Consider the following 19350-nt stretch of genomic DNA (forward strand, 5'->3'; position numbering starts at 1 on the left):
ATATACACACACGACATAAGCCAACTCCCCCTAAAAAGTAAAATCTTCCAGTATGCAGACGACACGGCCATAGTATCCATTCACAACAATGCAAATATCGCTTACAAAAATATGCAACACGACATCAATCATATCACTAACAGGTTAACCGAAAACGGCATATATATAAACCCTGGAAAAATAAAGCTAATGATATTCAAAAACCCCCAAACCCTGCCCATAGAAACTAAATATCTCACTATCAAACATTCATCCTCCTATACACAAAGCGCAGAATCTAAAATCACAACCATCACACAGGTGAAAACAACACGCTACCTTGGAGTTCACTTCGATGCTGATCAAAGTTGGAATAGCCATACAAACTACCTACATACCAAGCTTAGGATAATAGCAAGCAAACTATACAGATTAAAAGACATTGCCCCAACCCACATAAAAATATTAATCTATAAATCATTATGTGAAAAACATTTTAAGATACGCAATCACATCTTACGCATTCTGCGTAGACTACAGACTTAACAGGTTACAATGGTTGCAAGATAAAATGGTAAAAACTGATATTCTGGGAACAACCCACTCTTATGCAGGAAGCATGGACAAAATACAAAATATTTAAGGTGAAACACTTACGCCACTACACAGTCATGTTAAAACACTACTACAGCCCAACATATAGAGTAACCAGAACAACATATCAAATAACAAGACCACAGTCAACAAACTACATAACATATAAGTACAACAATCAATACGGCAAAGCCACCCAAAACTTCTACGTACCTGACATGATAAACAAACTGCCGTTCGACAACAGAAACCTAGGAACATACAGAGAGCTGAAACAGGCGCTGTATAAATATTATAGCGAGAATGAAAATTAGAGCATTCCTGTTTCTCTCCTCCCCCACACACAAACCTATGACAAATCCCCCCCTCTCAAAAACCATCACTACAAGAACACAAAGAAACAAACACACCATGTCCAAATCCAACCCTATTTTCATAAAAAAAGAAGAAAAAAAAAGTTAAACTGTAATAGCAGTTGAAGTCTTCCAAGCACGTACTATCAGACAGTAAAATCAATACCTGGCTTGTGACCATTACAGGAACATAACCAAGAAACCACCACCATCTATCATATATTATCTTCCTCAGATAAGCTCTGCTAAGCTTCGAGGAAAAAAATTATTAACTTGCAAGTATCTGTTAATAACAATTCTAACATTTTATAAATAATATGTATATATATATCATTATTACAGCATCTATGTATGCAATTTATCTGAGACATAAAATAATAATAATAAAAAAAAATAATAATAATAATAAATAAATAAATAAACTTTTACTGTTATTATTATTATGATTATTATGTATATTCTATATTCAAAAATTCTGTATAATCTTTATTGTAAATAAAGGCACTCAATATGTTAAAAAAATTATTATACTAAAAAATTGTCATTGTTAAAATAAATTATTATTATTATTATTATTATTATTATTATTATTATTATTATTATTATTATTACATTATACAAGAAAATAAAGAAAGAAAAAAACAAAAAAAAATCTGAACGAATTTCATTGTTACAAAAAAATAAAACAAAAAAAAACAGAATTAATCCTGTTGTCAATAGGTAATCTTATGCTGTAAATATGTAATCACAATATTAATCATAATTTTAATTTAAAAAGTATTGAATTTTTTAAAAAAGAAAAATATGTAATCAAGTATGGATCATATGTAAATAAATGTATGTAATGTATGTATCATGTGTAATAAAAAATATTATTATTATTATCATGATGTAGATGACCATCAAAAGTACTATGAGTAATCTGAGTGGTTGTAAACAACTCAGGGAGCATAGAGCAATGTACTAAAGCTTGTTGATCATCACTTCACTCAGATATAAAGTGAAATGTCATCAAATTCAACAGTGGTAACGCTGTTGTTTAGATGGGATTGTTTTCATCATCTCTCAATTACGACATCTTCTCTTGATCGTCATCCTCCAACATTAAAGAACATTGAACACTGGAAAATGATATCTGAATTACATCAGTGTTTACACATGAATTACGAAGGGATTTTGAGTTAATGAAGAAATAGACTGGGCGAGATTTAATCTTCTGTCGCTTGTGATCCTCATTGTCTCATCATTAATATTCTGGAGTACATCCTATTGTGATTAGGTACATGAGCCTTGTATTCCCTTTTCCTTCAAACACTTATCTTTTGAGTCAGAAGGAAATCTTTTCCAAGGCCTCCCCCTTTTCCGTCTTCTTAACGGGGCATCACTTCCCGATGTTGTTTTTGTTCCCGAAGATGAGAGTGCTTGTCTCCTAATCCAGGATTGGTAAGAATGCAATTTTTATGTATAGCTTTAATTTGAAGTGAAGAACAAGCAACAGGTGATATGAGAGGTTCTTCAAATGATACTAGATACCTAATTGGACAACTTTGGGGTTGTCCAGTTAGGTACCTGGGGTCATGGGCTATACAACTGCATGAGGATGGATCAGAGAGTACAAAACAAGGAAATAATGCTTGACTATCCCCACCAGGCTCTGATGCTATGTGGTGTGACTGAGCATCGAATATCTGAACCTTAGCATAAGTGAATGGAGTAAACGCATTCCATTAAGTGGATCATCAGAATATACCAGCATATTTTGTTTCCATCACCTGTTCCATTAATTAAGACGGAGCCATTTGAGATTCTGAATTGACATCCAATTGCGATCACCGTTTGTGCTAATACCCTTGGTTGATGCACTGCACTACATGACAGTGGTAAGAGTGGTTTGTTTACAACATTGTTTAATAAGTAAACGCTGGGGGGGAGTAAGAAATACACCCACATATCATCATTTCGTGCGTCTTTGCTGATACCTTCACATGATGATGTTGTTTCCATCAGGACTTCATTTGCAAATAATCGATAGAATGCGACTAATATATGGATACAATGTGTTCCATTTAAAACAAACTTGCTGGTTTTCCATCTTTTAGATTTTTATTAAGCGTCAAGCATTCGTTTAAATATATAGGCAATGGCCAAAAAAATGGAAACAGTGACACACTTCAATCAACATGGCGTTGGTCCACCGTTGAAGTATATTACACCCTGTTTTCGATGACAGACTTCTTCAGTGCGAGGAATCCAACAGGTGGAATTTTATATTATTCATCTGAAAGAAACTTGATCAATTCGCCTTTCCTCTGTGGAGATGACAAATATTTCCTGAGAGCTCCCCTCCAAAATGTCCCCATAAATGTTGCATAGGATTTAAGTATGGCGATTGGGATGGCCATGGCAGGCATGACACCTCACCGTCATGTTCCGCTTTTTTTCCTTCTGAAGAAAAGCTTTGAATGTGGATTCATGACCGTATCACATTCCTCCACTGTTTAGTAGTTCACTGCCTGTGATCTTTACACCATTGGAGTGGAAGACTTGTGTTGATGGAAGTGATCAAAGGTTTTTGTAAAGCAATAAGATTGTGAAAGCCAACTATGTATAGTTTCCAGCGCAGAGATTTTGTTGAAATTGGTTTCTCGCGAGCGTTGAATTTTTCCCACAACTGCTCTGAAGTAGGCTGCCTATTTTTCGTGGTACAGCGCATTGATGCGCGAACGTCCATCTCTAGCAGTAAGCACTTTCGTCCACTATGGTATTTCGCTGATGATGTTTGTTCTGTCGACTGACATAACCTTAAAGACTGTTCCTCGACTAACATATGCAATGTCAGCTGTTTTGGTCACAGATGCACCTGATCGCCTGGCTCCAACAATCATACCCCCTCACAAAGTCACTGAGGTCCTCTCTGGGTTCCATTTAACATGCAATAAACGGACGCAGGACTCCGTTTTCCTTTACACAAATGTTCCTAGGAACATCGGGAGTGCATTCGCATATCAACTGCAACTGCGTTTGCTGCATCGTAGACGTTGCATCAACTATCGATAACGCAACGGAACAGCGCATTTTTTCCATTTTTCCATAGATTGTCTTATATTTATTGGCAATGCAATTCTACTTGTGAAGCGCATTGAATTAGGCTTCACTGGGAGCATGTACGAAACTCAGTGTATGAAAGAATCATCAGATTTAACTCACTATATTAATAAACATTCAACTGCTTCCCCAACTAAGCATACCGATACACGATGCCGTGATTTCACACGATGTCACACCAAATTCAAAAAAAATGACGTACGAAACACATCACTGTACAATTGGTCTGCAATCTCTCACATGTGGGAGTCGTCAAAATCGTGAACCCGTTTGTAAGAAAATGACGTATGCTAAGCGATAAAGCATTAAGTAATTAGGTATGCAAAAATCACAATCGTATATTAAATTATAAAAACGTCACTTAGTAGCATATTAGAAGTTCGTAGTAACATGCGTCCGTTGAATGGGTAGATAAAAATTGGCGTAAGGTTGTTAATATGCACATTCCACTCGAGAAGTTAGTTGTAACCAGGGTATTCATTTTCTCAAGACTTCGCAAAAGTCTCACGTGCCTAATTTCCAAATTCTGCTATCAAAAGCTACACACATAATTTCTGTATTTCTACAAATAAAAAATTATCAAAAATAAAATAATAGTAATCAATTATTTTTACTTGGAATCATAAAATGGTCTTCTAGCATTTAAAATAATACATCTCTCAGATTCGCCAGTACAGAATAGCTCACATGATTTTAATTCGTATGACACAGTAGACATTAATACAACAAATCAAATGAAGACACATGAAAAACACATTTATCTAATGCTTGTTTTATTAACATATTAGTATGTATTTAGTAAATATCTTGCGCATACTATCCATGAATATTTCGCATGGTTGCTGCTACTACTTTAAGCCACTTATTGCTAAAATGCCTAGGAGGAATATATTTTATTAAACAGACGTCAATTTCCAGCATGCAATGCATCATTGTGAAAATCCCAAGGACTTTAGCTCAATTCCCACTACGGCCAAAGTCCTCCCACCCAACCAACAACACTCCTAGCAGAAAGATTTCCGTCCGTCACTCCACCCTCACCTCCCTGTAACAACCAATAGAAATGACCTCTTCGTGTGCCTAAGATTTCGGCACTCTTTGCCTTTCTCACGTGCTAAAACCCCAACCACCTCCTACCACACAATAACTTCGGGCAAAGTTGAATCCGTCCAACCCACGCGTGTCTTCTACCTCTTCCTCTCCACGTCCTAAATTCCACTCCTCTGTGTGCTGCTGTCCAGCCAGCACACTGGTCGAGGTTCGAAGGGAATAATTCGACCTCGATCAGCCGCTCCTCTTCACGCGTGCTTTCTGCTCCATTCCTGTCTGTTTTGGAGTTCTGGGGACGGTTAACTGGTCTACAGTTCAGAAGAGAACCGATATGCACTCTAGTGATTGGAAAAATCTTCAGGTTTCTTTGTGTTCACCATTCCTTTCTTCTCCACAGATCTCAGTTCATTGCGGGCAAATGTTCTTCTATTTACACTAAGAGAGTGAACCAAAACGCCATCAGTGAAACGCATCTGGATACAAAAATGCATTGTTGCCAGACCGCGAACTAACTAGGTTTTGTACCAGAAGGATTTCATTGTTAAAATGACAATGTCATCATTTCATGTCTGAAAAAAAAAAGAGAGACGTTGTGAACACCTTGGAAAATTCTTCGCGCTTTACAATGAGTGAAGTTACTCTTCATGAAAGGATTTGATTGATATTTAGAAGTGAATCTTCCAATGATATTTCTCCTAGTGATTTGCACCAATTGCAAATCAAGATCACCGAAAAATGTTTGTTTAGGATTATCAGTAAACACGTAGCACGCGTTCCATAAATTTATTTCAGAGACTCATATGAGTTACAGAAACGTAAACAATAAGAACTCGAAATATTTTTGTAAGCAGAAAAACAAAAGAATCAAAATCTACACTGAAAATTGTTCTGCCTTTTTGACAAACCTTTTTATCAATGTCGACGGACCACATAAATGCTAACAAGAAATATTGTTTCTCTAACATATTTCATAAACATTATACACGTTTTCTTAAAAATGTTACAAGTTTAAATTTTTATTTGAATCTGAACACTACATGCGATTTGGAAAATTGATTGAATTTTATCTCGCAGCATTTAGGCCGGTTATATCAACTGTACAAAGGAAAACTTCTTTTGGCTTCCTTGTCAAGTAGAACATAAAGAATTTCCCCAGCTCTTTAAGATGTTTTTCAAGAATATTTGGTCTAGCTTGTTCCCAAGATTCGATTTCTTCTTGTTCAGGTAAATGAGGAAGTGATTTGAATAATTCATTGCCATGATATGTAATCATAACCAGCAGATGCGATGTGACACAGCACATTCTGTCCCTGGAACCGTAGCTGAGAAGCAGTGGAAATGTTTATCATGCATGCAAGTGCTTTGTCAGCTGCGATGTAGAATTAGGTTGAACTCTTTGGTCCCCCGTAGCAAAGTATGTCAGAAGAAACCATTCAAATCTCTGCGTTGCTGTGACCTCGAATAACCGGAGAGGATCTTAATGCTTGCGTCGACAAATCCCTGTTCTACTTTCTTATGAGTTTAAGGTACAATTGCGTTGTAGGAATTCATGGTCGAAGACGTGAAATTAAGGGGCAGTTGTAGGAGAAATTCATTGTCATCAGTGATTTTAAGGAAAAGATAACGATACGTGGTAAATGGATTGAGATTGAGAATTGATGACGTCATCTGTGTCCTGGTGCATTAGCTTTTGGCTACGTATATGTCAGTGCCTCTGTACATTGGTTGGAGTGCTGCATTATGGGTATTTTAGTCCACAATATTTGGTTTTAGTGTGGAATTCTGGGAATCGTGCTGTTGAAGAAGGCTGAACTGTTGAAGAAGTCACGTGTATGTCAGATGGAGATTATGTGTGTAATCTCCATCTAACATCGGAATAAATCGAAGAAAAGCTTAGAAAAAGCTCCTCTAGTCTTCGACCAGAATCCCAAGTTAATTAACATCTTCAATCACGGGAAAACACGTTCGTCAACTTGTAAACTGGGTTTTCCACCCACGCCTTAGAACGAGTGGGTGGATGTGAGAAGAAACACCGCGAACCGAACAATGACAGTTTGTGTCAGAGGTGTGGGATGGAAGAAGCAGTCAAGGAAATGATGGGGGAATCATCACCATCATCGTGTAGAGCCAGAAGCAATTCTGATTCTTCTGCATCATCAAGAAAAGTATTCATACTTTTTATGATTTTTCTTCCAATACATATTTGCAAGTCTTAATTTACTGATAACCTATTGTCTTATTCTTCCCACAGTTGCCGATAGGCTTCATGACTTTGAGATTAGAGTGAGAAATGTATCCATCAAGAACTCCACACAGAAAAAACCCTTCAAGGACAACCCCCTTGTGCGATGTGTTTCCTGAAAAAGGGTTCGGAATAGAATTTCGTATTTTCGCTTGCACAACGAACTTTATCGTGGACAGATTTCTTACTGTTCAGATTGTAGACAAAACACTAGAAATGCTGCATATGTGTGAAGTAGAAGTTGCAAAATATCCAGTCGGAAATGTCTTCTCTTAGCCCAAAAACGTTAAACACACAGGACCACCTTTTATGACCCACTTTGCAGAAAGCTTGAATTTTGTTTCCTTTAGTTCATTTGAAGCTGCGTATTTGCTTCTTTTGTTTTCGTTTTGAAATCTTAAATTGCATTGTCCAATAAGTTGGTTGAAATAAACTGTAATCTAACGATAAACTTATTAGCTTAATTTACTCCTCCTGCATTCTTGAATTAAATATTTCAAAAGTGTTCTTTGTCCTTTTTAGAATGAGTGATTAGAATACGTTTAATTTTAGAATTAATTATTTGAGTCATTCAAATACACTTCGAACAGTCTACAACTCTTTAACACACTACAGTAAGTCCAATAAGTGACAAGGATTGCACAAGACTTTTTCTCAGTGGAGGTTTTTAGTTATAATCATAAACTCAAAGTGTGAAGTGAGCTGGATTATTAAAGAGAAGACAAAATATTTTCAAGTGGTAAAAATTATTCAGCGATAGCAACGAAGTTTTTCACGTCTTTATATTGTATATTTACATTCCTTATAACTATTAAAGAAATAACAAAATTAAACAATATTTCGAAGTAATCAATGTCGAGAAGATTTCAGAGAATAACTGTAGACACAAATATGGAAATACCATTCAGGGAGAGTGTTTGAAAAGGAGAAGAAACGTTTAGCAGCAGACGAGAAAAAAATTGATTGATACAAACAGAAAGGTTTATGGTGAAATTGTCTACAACGGCTGTAAAAGCAGAACTCCACGTGCACTCAAGAAAAAGACACAACCATTTCGAAAATTTTCATCGCAATTGAGTCAAGTCATGCTCTGAGGTGCCTCAATCGCAATGAGTCAGCTCATGGTCTGAGAGATTACAGAGAAAAAATCGAGAAGTTTTTTATGAAAGTATTTGATCAAAAGTGAGAGAATATTTTGATTAGAACATGAAAATATTTGGGAAGAATCAAAATATTCTGAGGGCTTTCGGAGATTCTTGGAAAAAAAAAACTTAAATTAGAAGAAAAGTACTTTGAAAGGAATCAGAGATGGTAAAGTTGAATGGAAAACTAAATACATTGCAGATATCTGAGTAGTTAATACGAAAGCCTGCAAAGGGAAACAAGAAGTAACCTCACTGTCATCGAAATATTCCAGAAAGGAGTACGTAAGTACATATCAATACTTGTGGCTGAAAAGGCGATCAAAAACTTGAAATGTGAACCGGCAGCTGGAGATCATGATGCTCGAGCACAAATGCCCCTATAGAAAATGCTCCTTTTCTACTCCTATTGGAGTAGAAACGTTTTCTACTCCAATAGGATAATTCAGAATGCGTGGACAAGACCTAATTCCAAATGATTGGAGAAGAGCTCTAATAGTATCACCAATGAAATAAATAAAGAAAGAAAACTGAATATGAAAATCATAGAAGAGGATTCCTACTGCGTGTCTCAGATAAGTGGATGCCTTTTCATATTTTTTTAATTCGTATATTTTCATCCATGAAAAACCGTTCAAGAATCTTTATGAAAAATTGTGGCAGAAAAGTGCAAGAAAGATTCAAGTCAAACGGATATGGTCCGGATCATATTTTCACTTTAATACACATAATCGAAAAAGACAGGAATGCAAGATGGATCTTGCAAACAAGATGGATTGTAGCTTCTTCAGAAAGCTACAGTTATATATTGGATAAATGAAACACTTATAGTATGCATGCAAATGATACGGAATAAAGATCAGAAAATATAGAGTATGAAGTGCATTAAATATATTTAATTTACTGTATGAAGTGCAGATTATAAAAGCTGTAGTCTGGAAGCAACGCACAGTCTATACTTAAATTCTCATTCAACATTTAGTATTGAAGAAATTACAGGAAGATGCTTGAACTTAAAATCCGATGCGAATGAAGAATGCACGCCATCTCCGCTGTTATTTGTCACCATTATGTCACACTTTCTTTCATGATGTGATCCATAGAAACAGATCACGCAGTGTACCTCATTTTCAAACTGCAGTAGATGAAAATTACCAAATGTAGTAATTTTTCAGTGTGTGCAAGAATGCGAAATAAGCATAAATAACACATTTTTATTCACTTCTATTATGCATTCACGGACTGTACTATTCAATGTGATACCCTTCCCGGTATGCCACAAATTGCATTTCTTGCACAGTGTGTCAATGGCAGATGCAGCTGGTCGAGACAGATGTTGCTCACATGCTGTCTTTCAGTGCTGGCACGTTATCAGGATGATCCCTATAAACACTGTCTTTGATCACTAGACTCTAAGGATTACTCAGAGAGGATAATTTACCGCAAGGTTTCGGTAAATTATTTAAGGTTTTAACATTTACACCCTCTGTCCAAAAAGAAACCGACCTTTTCGAAAATAGAAGAAACTAGTGGCGCCACCTGTTGTATCTTTTTCTAATCGTAAACGGCAACCTTCATTAGTGTTGTTTCAACTGTTTATGACATTTGTTTTTTAGAAGCCGAGTTATAGTGCCAAGAGGGACAGTGTGTTTTGACGAACGGTCGGAAAATGAGTTTCAAACAGAGAGCTGGGATTCGCTTTTGTGTTAAACTTGGTAAACATTTTACCGAAAAGCGTCAAATGCTTCAAAAGGCATACGGTGATGAATGCTTATCCCGTACTCGAGTTTACGAGTGGTTTAGGGGATTTCAATGTGCTCGTAAGACGCTTGAGGACGACGAAAAGCTGGGCAGTCCAAAAACTCGACTGAGCGAAGTTAACATCCAAAAAAGTGCGTGATTTCTTCAAAGAAAACTCGAAATCGTCCGTGAGATTGATTGAAGATTAATTGGGGATTCCAAAATCAACTGTGCACAACATTTTGACCGAGAGTTTGGGTCTTCGTAAATTGAATTCGATTTGTTCCCCGCAAGTTGATCGACGACCAAAAATGTATCGAATTGAACACTGCAAGGACCTCATTAAAACCGCTTGAAAGGACTGAACTTTCCTTGAAATGATCGTTACTGGTGACAAAACGATTCTTCCGTCACCAGTTTGTTTCTACGATTCCAAGGGCATTATCCACAAATAATTCGTTCCGCCTGGCCAAACGGTCAATGGTGAGTTTTATCGCCGTTTTGAAGCGATTGAAAGCGAGAATTCGTCGCGTACGGCATGAATATCGTGACGTCCAACCGTTTCTTAAAAACACAGTGTCACTCTTGGCACTATAACTCGGCTTGTAATGAAACAAATCATAAACAGTTGATACAACAGTAATGAAGGTTGCCGCTTTCTAAGAACATCACTGGATGAAACTGAACACGGTCTTAAACATGGATAATTTACCGCGTGGGAAGGTTATGTGCTGGCAGTACATGTTAGTTAATTTTCATGGTATTCATTACAATACAGAATGATAAGAAAATAATTAATATTTCTTAACTTATTATAGTCATTATTAACTATATTATAACCATTGGCTAAGTATGGCATCCTAAAAGCACTAATTCACAGAACTAGAACTATCCGTGTCAATGACAATGTTCTTACCGCTGAACTCAGTCACATGCGTCAGACTTTCATAGCCCAATGACTATGATTCCCATAAGATAGAAAAATATCAAATGCTCCCCAGAAATCCTTTCTATTGTCTATCACAATCTAACGCTTTAGATTACGAAAAAAAAATGCACTACGATGAAACGCAGTGTCGGAATTATCACGTTCGGCCAATTGCAGCTAGACTCGCCGATATTCGTTTGCACTTGTCACTGCACGTAACAAGTGAATCCGACACTGCTCGTTGAGCAGTGTCGCTACAGATAAATCGTATGTTTGCGCGCGTTATTTCTGTGAGATACGAAACTTTTATTATTGGTGTGTGTTCGTGGTGAGGGTGAAATATTTTTAATAAAGCAAGTTTCTTAATATGTAAATTGGTTACTGATTAGGAAAAAAATAATTATTATTATTATTTTATTTTGTATATGTAGCATCCCTACTTAAGATTTTCACTGGCCGCCACCGAATGTGATCAACTACCAGCGAAATATCAGCACGATGAGTCTTTTGACTCCATGGAGGACTCAATAATAATATTATTATTTGCTTATCATTCTGTGTTTTAATGAATACTGTGAAAACGGCGTTTGTACTCATTTTTCTATATATATTTTTTTTTCAGCCTGTTCCCCCTGTTAGTCGGTCTTCGGCAGGACATGTATATATATATATATATATATATATATATATTTTTTTTTTTTTTTTTTTTTTTAAATTTTACAGACCTTCTACTACTAAGGAATCGGGTAAATTAAAAGTCTCTATATTTTAAAATCCTACACATACTGATCGATATCGACATGCCTCATCCCATCATTTATAGACCTAAAACATTTGGTTCCATTTCCACACTAGCAGCACAAGCCCGCTGACTCATCACTGACAAGGACGAACTCGTTGAAGAACTTCAACATTTAAGAAACACCTTCCTTCAAAATGGCTACAATAAGCAATCTCCAGACTACTCAACCGACATGAGTCCAGAAAAACTTCTAATGAAGAAGAAAAAACAGAGGATTCATCACGCTTCCACATTTAGCTGGGTTTCCATAGAAATACTTAAGAAATATAAAATCAAAGCAATATTTATCCTTTTTTCAAGATGAGATCACTGTCCGATCCACAAACCTCGTGCTAGCCCACTTCACCATCAGATTATTTATCGGCTATGATGCGAATGCAGGTCATCTTGGAATCGACAGACAGACAAATGAATCGAGCAACGTATTCAAGATCACGTTCGCGATATTGAGTACCACAGAAACGAAGTATCAGCGTTGTCATCACACATGCTCTCTTCAGATGATCCACATGACGATTCTGAAATGAGACATCACGTGTTACGAAATAAATCAGAACTATTACACATTGCTATGATACAACAGGAAGAAAAATATGAGAATCATTGGAAATAGCATTAAATCCTTAAACATTCAAATATTAATCAAAGTATTAACTTCTCTGAATACATCCTAGCCTACATTAGTCAAGAATGTTCACCAGAGTACGAAAACACGCAGAGCGTTTCAAAAAATAACATCAGTCTCTTTTGTATAACTGCATAACAGTTGTCTCCTTTGTCACTCCTTACTGTTTTGTCTTCTCATTTGTTTATATATATATATATATATATATATATATTTATATATATATATATAATAAATTTTTTAACTTGGGGATATTGTATATTAGGATAACCAAGTTATTTTATAAACTTGGCTATTTTAACTCCTAATCCCAAGAATGCAAACAATTAAGTTTGCGCCTGAAACAAAGTCTCAAGATGTTACAACACCAGGGCAACTCATTGTAAAGGTGGGTAAAGCTAGTGAGATGTGCTTTACATTATGGGAAAATACTAACAATAGTGATCAGAGCTTTACCCACCTTTACAATGAGTTGCCCTGGTGTTGTAACATCGTTAGACTTGAACTTTGTTTCAGGCGCAGACTTAATTCTTTGCATACTTGGGATTAAGAGTTAAAATAACCAAGTTTATAAAATAACTTGGTTATCCTAATAGGGTGTTCGGGATAAATTTGACATATTTATAATTAATTATATTTTTCCGTAAGTTACATGTATTAACACACACTTCTCTTCATTTAAAAGTTTGGACCCTTCTTCATTCATATACAAGATGTCAGGAAGGATGGATAGCTGGAACCCACCTGAATCATGGAAGAGAATAACTTGTATCATGATGATTCGTGCCCGCCATCAAAATAAGGATATTACGACTGCTGCCCAATGCTCCCTGAATACAGTAAAAACAATCAGGCATGAACTAGAGACTTGCAATGGTGACTACGAGGATGTAGCAAGAAGAAAGATCCCTAGCAGACGATCTGATTGCGTTCGTACAGCAGAATTCCTCGCAAATCTGCAGGAACAGGTGTTGAAGAACCCTGGCATTGGAATTCGGGCTTTGTTCGTGGAGTTGCTAACTGTAGTCAAGCCCTGGATAACAAGGGTAGCCAATGGTAGGCCGTATGTATGGCAGCAGGATTCGGCCCCTTGCCACACCTCTGGGAAAAGTCAAAAATGGTTGTCTGAAAATTTCTACGACTTCACCAGTCCAAATGTTTGGCCTCCAAACTCCCCAGACCTTAACCCCATGGATTATTTTGTATGGGGCGCAGTTGAAAAAGACACCAATCGCACTTCCAGTAATACAAAAGCCCAGTTAATGGATAAAATTAAAACAGTTTTTGCGGCCCTTCCCAGGGAGACTGTAGCATCAGCTTGTTCGAGGTTCCGAAGCAGAATTGAAGCTGTGATCGATGCTAATGGTGGTTATTTTGAGTAAATCTTGTTGATAGTATTGTAATTAACTCTGCCTGTAATGTTTTTTTGTCAATTCATTAAATTTAATAGATACAAAGAAGATTTTCTTTTTCCTTACGAAACTGTCAAATTTATCCCGAACACCCTGTATATATATATATGTTAAAGATACCAAGAAATTTTATACTTGGTTTTAATCGTTTTCCCAAGTAAGCAAAACAAAGTTTTGCACATGAAATATATTCACGTCTAAGCTACTTCTGAGGCTGATGACTTCACATCACTTGCCTTAGTATGTATCCCATAATGCAAAGCACACGTGTATAATGCAATGCATAATGGGAAGGGCCACTACCCAGACCGGTTTCGACATTTATTGAGTTCTCTTCAGTGGGAGTCAGACTTGGGAGAGATACCAAAGTTGAAGAAATGCAGAAGTCATATATATTTCATATACAAGTAGACATTAGATGCTTAACCTTGTTAATAAAAATCACTGGATGAGAGAAAGATGTAGAAAGTTTTTTTTTTTTTTTTACCTTGGGTGTAATATACGTTAAAGGTACCAAGAAATTTTATACTTGGTTTTAATCCTATTCCGAAGGAAGAAACCTCCCCCCCCCTCACGATAAAGTTGGTTATCACTGAGTTTAAATAATATATATATTCATCCAGCTCAAATAGGTATTAGAAACTAATTTTTACTTAAATAAGTAAAAGGTTTCTTCATAGAATATGGAAAGAAATTTTGTGGGAAAAATAAACGTGTGTGTTATTACTAATCTTACTGCAGTGCTTATAACAACCAATGAGAAATTTCTTTTTCTTTGCTTTTAAGAGCATCTTAGCAACCTTCTTACGCCCAGCGACATTTTACCTTTGCAGGTTCACACGCAACGATGCCTACAGCTAGCGTTGGGATGAAGTTAATCAGCTTGCTGTGTTTTTTGATACAATTCATAAGCTGTAACAACGAAACAAATGTGAAGTCTTTATTTGTATCGTCTCTGGTGCAAGATGAGTGGGCGTTGAATATCTCCCCCCTTCCAAGATATTCAGGAGTTTCCTTGCAAGAATGCACTCTTCACTGCATGCACGAAGAAAAGTGTCAAGCCTTCAATTACGGTAACGAGACATGCTTCCTTCTTCCACAAGCTGTATGCGACTCTGCGAATGCTGCTTTGATACCTCGACAAGGTTACAGATATTACGATCGCATTGATAAAGATGTAGAGGTAATCTAACATAATATTGTCATTATCTCAAATATGAATTACTTTCTTTACAATTAATAATGTCTCTTCTTTGTTTAATTAATCGATGGTTACTTCTCGCTTGAAAAGATACAACTTTGCTGGTAATTCGGACTTTATCTCCAGTATGCATCTATTTTTCCTTTGTTCTCGTAAAAAGCATTTCACTATCTCCGACACTACAAGCAGCGCCATCTAACTACTACCAAAACTGTGGTATGTTTTGTCTGAAAATTAATTTATGTGCATTTATGTATTAACTTATTAGCAATTACTTATTATCAAATTTATTAGTTAATGTATATTTATTAGCAGATGAACTTCGAAATAACGTTTAAAACATTTCTTCATACTTTAATGACTCATAACATACTTCTTTGTATTTTGCAGCAGGTAAATAAATAGAAATATATTAATAACATCTTCTGTTATAGTTTTACCAATACTTTATTAATAGGTGTCAAAACACTGCCACATATAATGATACCAATTATTATTATTACGTAACACTTTTAAGGAGTTCAAGACTTCACGCGGGAATATACTCCACTCTACATCCGGGGCGAATTGTCCATGCTTGCTATGCTTTAATTGAGAAGCTCATTAATTGATCAAGAAGTAATATTTATTTGTTAATAAATGCATGCATTTCTAATCATTCCATTTAGGCTTTTAGTTTTGTAGACAGAAGACGTCTTAAGCTTGCGCGGCAATAATTGGGCTTTGCGTTGTGTATCGAAGGCCGATGCTTGCTCGTCTAGTCAAAGCTACCTTGGCTTGCTCAGTTGTGTGAGTTTCCAGGTCCTCGCTGCTGCACTGTGATTTCATGCGTGCGCATAGCCATTTCCGCTCCCTTCACGTCGTCTTAAACACAGGTCATACGCAGTCAACGTAGCTCTATCCAGTGAGCTTCAGGCAGCCTTTACAAGTGTGCGTGTTGCTTGAGAAAATTAAGTTACAACCAACTTTTTATGACGTTATTGACCAGTTCATAAAGAAGAACCGTAGGGTAGAATTTGTATTCAAGTAGCTAAATTGAAAAGATAGAATATCATTTGTAAAATAAATGTTCTTTTTGTATGATTAAATGTGCATAAATTTCTAAATATATAGTTTTAAATGGTCAGTAATTCATTATTCCGCTAATCAGACTTCAATCACATCTCTCGCTCCCCGAATGATAACAAAAGCAAGCGTGAATTTCAAGACCAGCATTCGCCCCTGCTTTACATAACCCGTTTTTATGAACCACTTTAAACCTCAACAACACGTCTTTATCTTCAAAGTACTACGCCACAAACCATCAAATGCACAGAATGCCATCTAACGCCATTACTGGTATGTTTTGTCTGAAAATTGTGTGTGCGTGTGTGTGTGTGTGTATATATATATATATACACACAGCATTGTGGTTGCATTGTTTTATTTTAGTGAACTGGAGACCTCATTCTGTCTAACAAACGCCATATTTTTTATTTTAATATGAATGCAATATTTACTTTTGATAGTCACAGCTGATTAATATTATAAGCGGGTTAGCTAATCTAGAACTCCCTCCTCCATTTTTTATGTGAACCGACGGAAGGTTTTAAACCTATCGTACAGAAGCTGCACTTAGGTTAAGATCATCCGAAAAAAAAAGACGTCAAATAAGGAGTTGATCGCATATCCAATAATGAGATCACAATAATAAACCCTTGTCCGCATGGGGGGGGGGGTGATGTTAGATAGAGGGCTAAACCAGCCTAGCTTGATGTTCCTGTCTATTTTATCAATTATGGTGCACAACTTACAAAAACCAACACAGGTAAAAGTGCTCCCTTGAAGAGATCATCTTCATCATCATTATATACACTTTGCAAAGAGAGTCACTGGCTCTAGAGTGACCTCAAGTCATATTTAAATATTATGTAAAACATATCACCTTATTATAAAAAAGTGGTTTGGTCTTTGAATCGCACCGAATATAATGGCAATGTTGCTCACATGCAAACAGAAAGTTAGTATGAGGGATTGATCGGAATTCGTTTGCCTCTCGAAGTGATTATAGGCATCCAATTTCTTGATACGTTTTCACTTGATGCCCACAATAACAATTTTTCCTATCCCGCAGGTGGCGAAAAGTGTTAACAGACCTCATTGCTGGAACATGGAAGATGCTTACCAACCTGCAATGAGTAAAATGAGTAGAATATATTTTTTGTTATCATAAAGCCCATAATACGATATTGATAGGTAACTGATATGAGCAGTTTTATTAATTCATTGGTTTACTAAACACTGTTATTTGACATTTATACCCAGTTTTCATCCAATTTAGGTGGAATAGTGAGTGCAAGTCAAAGTTCTACTACTCAAATTGTACCGTTTCCTGCTCCTTTGGCCTTAGATGGCATCAAAAACTGCAAAAACTCCTTTTCGCACATGGCTAATGAAAGCTTTCCTTGATGGCAACTGAATCTCGGCGATTTCTTTCAGATCTTCAAGGTTACCATCTAGAACAGAGAAGAGAAAATATGTAAGTAGTCATAAGAGAGAAACTTGTTTGAGGAATGTAAAGCACTTCCATAGCTCCATTGATTTCGACGATGACCTTGGACTGCATACTCCTGGGTTAGAATCCCGTGTAGGATGTAAAGTACTGTTATCCGTGATTTTCATGTGAAAGTGAATTTCATGTGAAAGTGTGTGTGTGTGTGTGTGAAACACACACACACACACACACACACACACACACACACACACACACACACACACACACACACACACACACACACACACACACACACACACACACACACACACACACACACACACACACACACACACACACACACACACACACACACACACACACACACACACACACACACCAGCTTTCCTTTTAGTGTAGGAAAGAAGAGAAAGAGAAAAGGAAAGTTCCAATATAGAACTGCTTTGTCAGCATACTGATAAACTATTTTCTTATTGTCATGACAAGTGCCGATAGGCTTCATGACTTTGAGATCAGAGTAGGAAATGTATCCTTCGAGAAATCTGAACAGACGAAACCTTCTCAATGTGTTTTCTGGAAAACGATTCGGAATAGGATTTCGTACATTCCCATGCACAACGAACTTCATCGTGGGCCGATTTGCTACTATTCAGATTATAGATAAAACACCAGTAGTTCTGCATATTTGTGAAGTAGAAATGGAAAAATATCCAGTCTGAAATGTCTTCTAGTGATACGAGGGTGGCCTGAAAGATTCTCGGCCTAACAATGAAAAAAACGAATTTATAATTTCAAAATTATTTTTATTTTTCAACATAATCTCCCTTAAGACTAATACTATTCCCATTTCTACTTCACAAATATGCAGAATTGGATGTTTCAACAATTTACAGTGCAGATCCCTTAATTTTCCCATTACCAAAACATCTTTGTGGGCAGGTGCATTGTCCTGTGAAAGATGATTTTTTTTTCTCTGCAAACCGGGTCTTTTCTCACGAATTATTTTTTCGTCCAGTCTGGTTAAAAGATCGGAATAATATTCCCCAGTTATTGTTTTATCCTTTTCAAGATAATTAATAATGCAAAATGCCTTTAGCATTCCAAAACACCGATGCTATGAACTTTACTGTTGGTGGAACCGACTTTGTCTTGTTTGGCTCTGAACAACAGGCTTCGGTCCACTGTTTTGACTGCTGTTTAGATTCTGGTGGGTAATGCTGAAACCAAGTCTCATCCATAGTAATAAACCGATGCACAATATCAGTTTTATTTTTGTTAAAATGCTCCATGCACTGTTCAGAGAGTTTCATGAAGTGTGTTTTTGATCCGCTGTGAGCAAGCACAGCACCCATCTTGCGCAGAGCTTATTCGTATGCATTTCTTCATGCAAAATATATCTTACACGTTCTTTAGAAATGCCTATAGTGTCAGCAATTTCATGCACTTTGACTCGCCTGTCATTAAATACCATATCGTGCTCTTGATCAATGATTTCTGCGTTATTACACTTTTTGGACGTCCTTCACGTGGATCAATTCGAGGCTGATACGGCCACGTTTAAACTCGGCAGCCCATTTCTTAATTGTCGAAAACGAAGGAGAAGAGTTCTCATAAATGTTCATGAACTTCATATGAATTTCTTTTGGCGTTAAACCTTCTTTTACAAAGAATTTTATAACACAC

This window comes from Typopeltis vanoorti, chromosome 15 (genome assembly GCF_054136105.1).
Source record: "Typopeltis vanoorti isolate ZY-2024b chromosome 15, IOZ_Tvanoo_1.0, whole genome shotgun sequence".
Classification (NCBI taxonomy): Eukaryota; Metazoa; Arthropoda; class Arachnida; order Uropygi; family Thelyphonidae; genus Typopeltis; species Typopeltis vanoorti.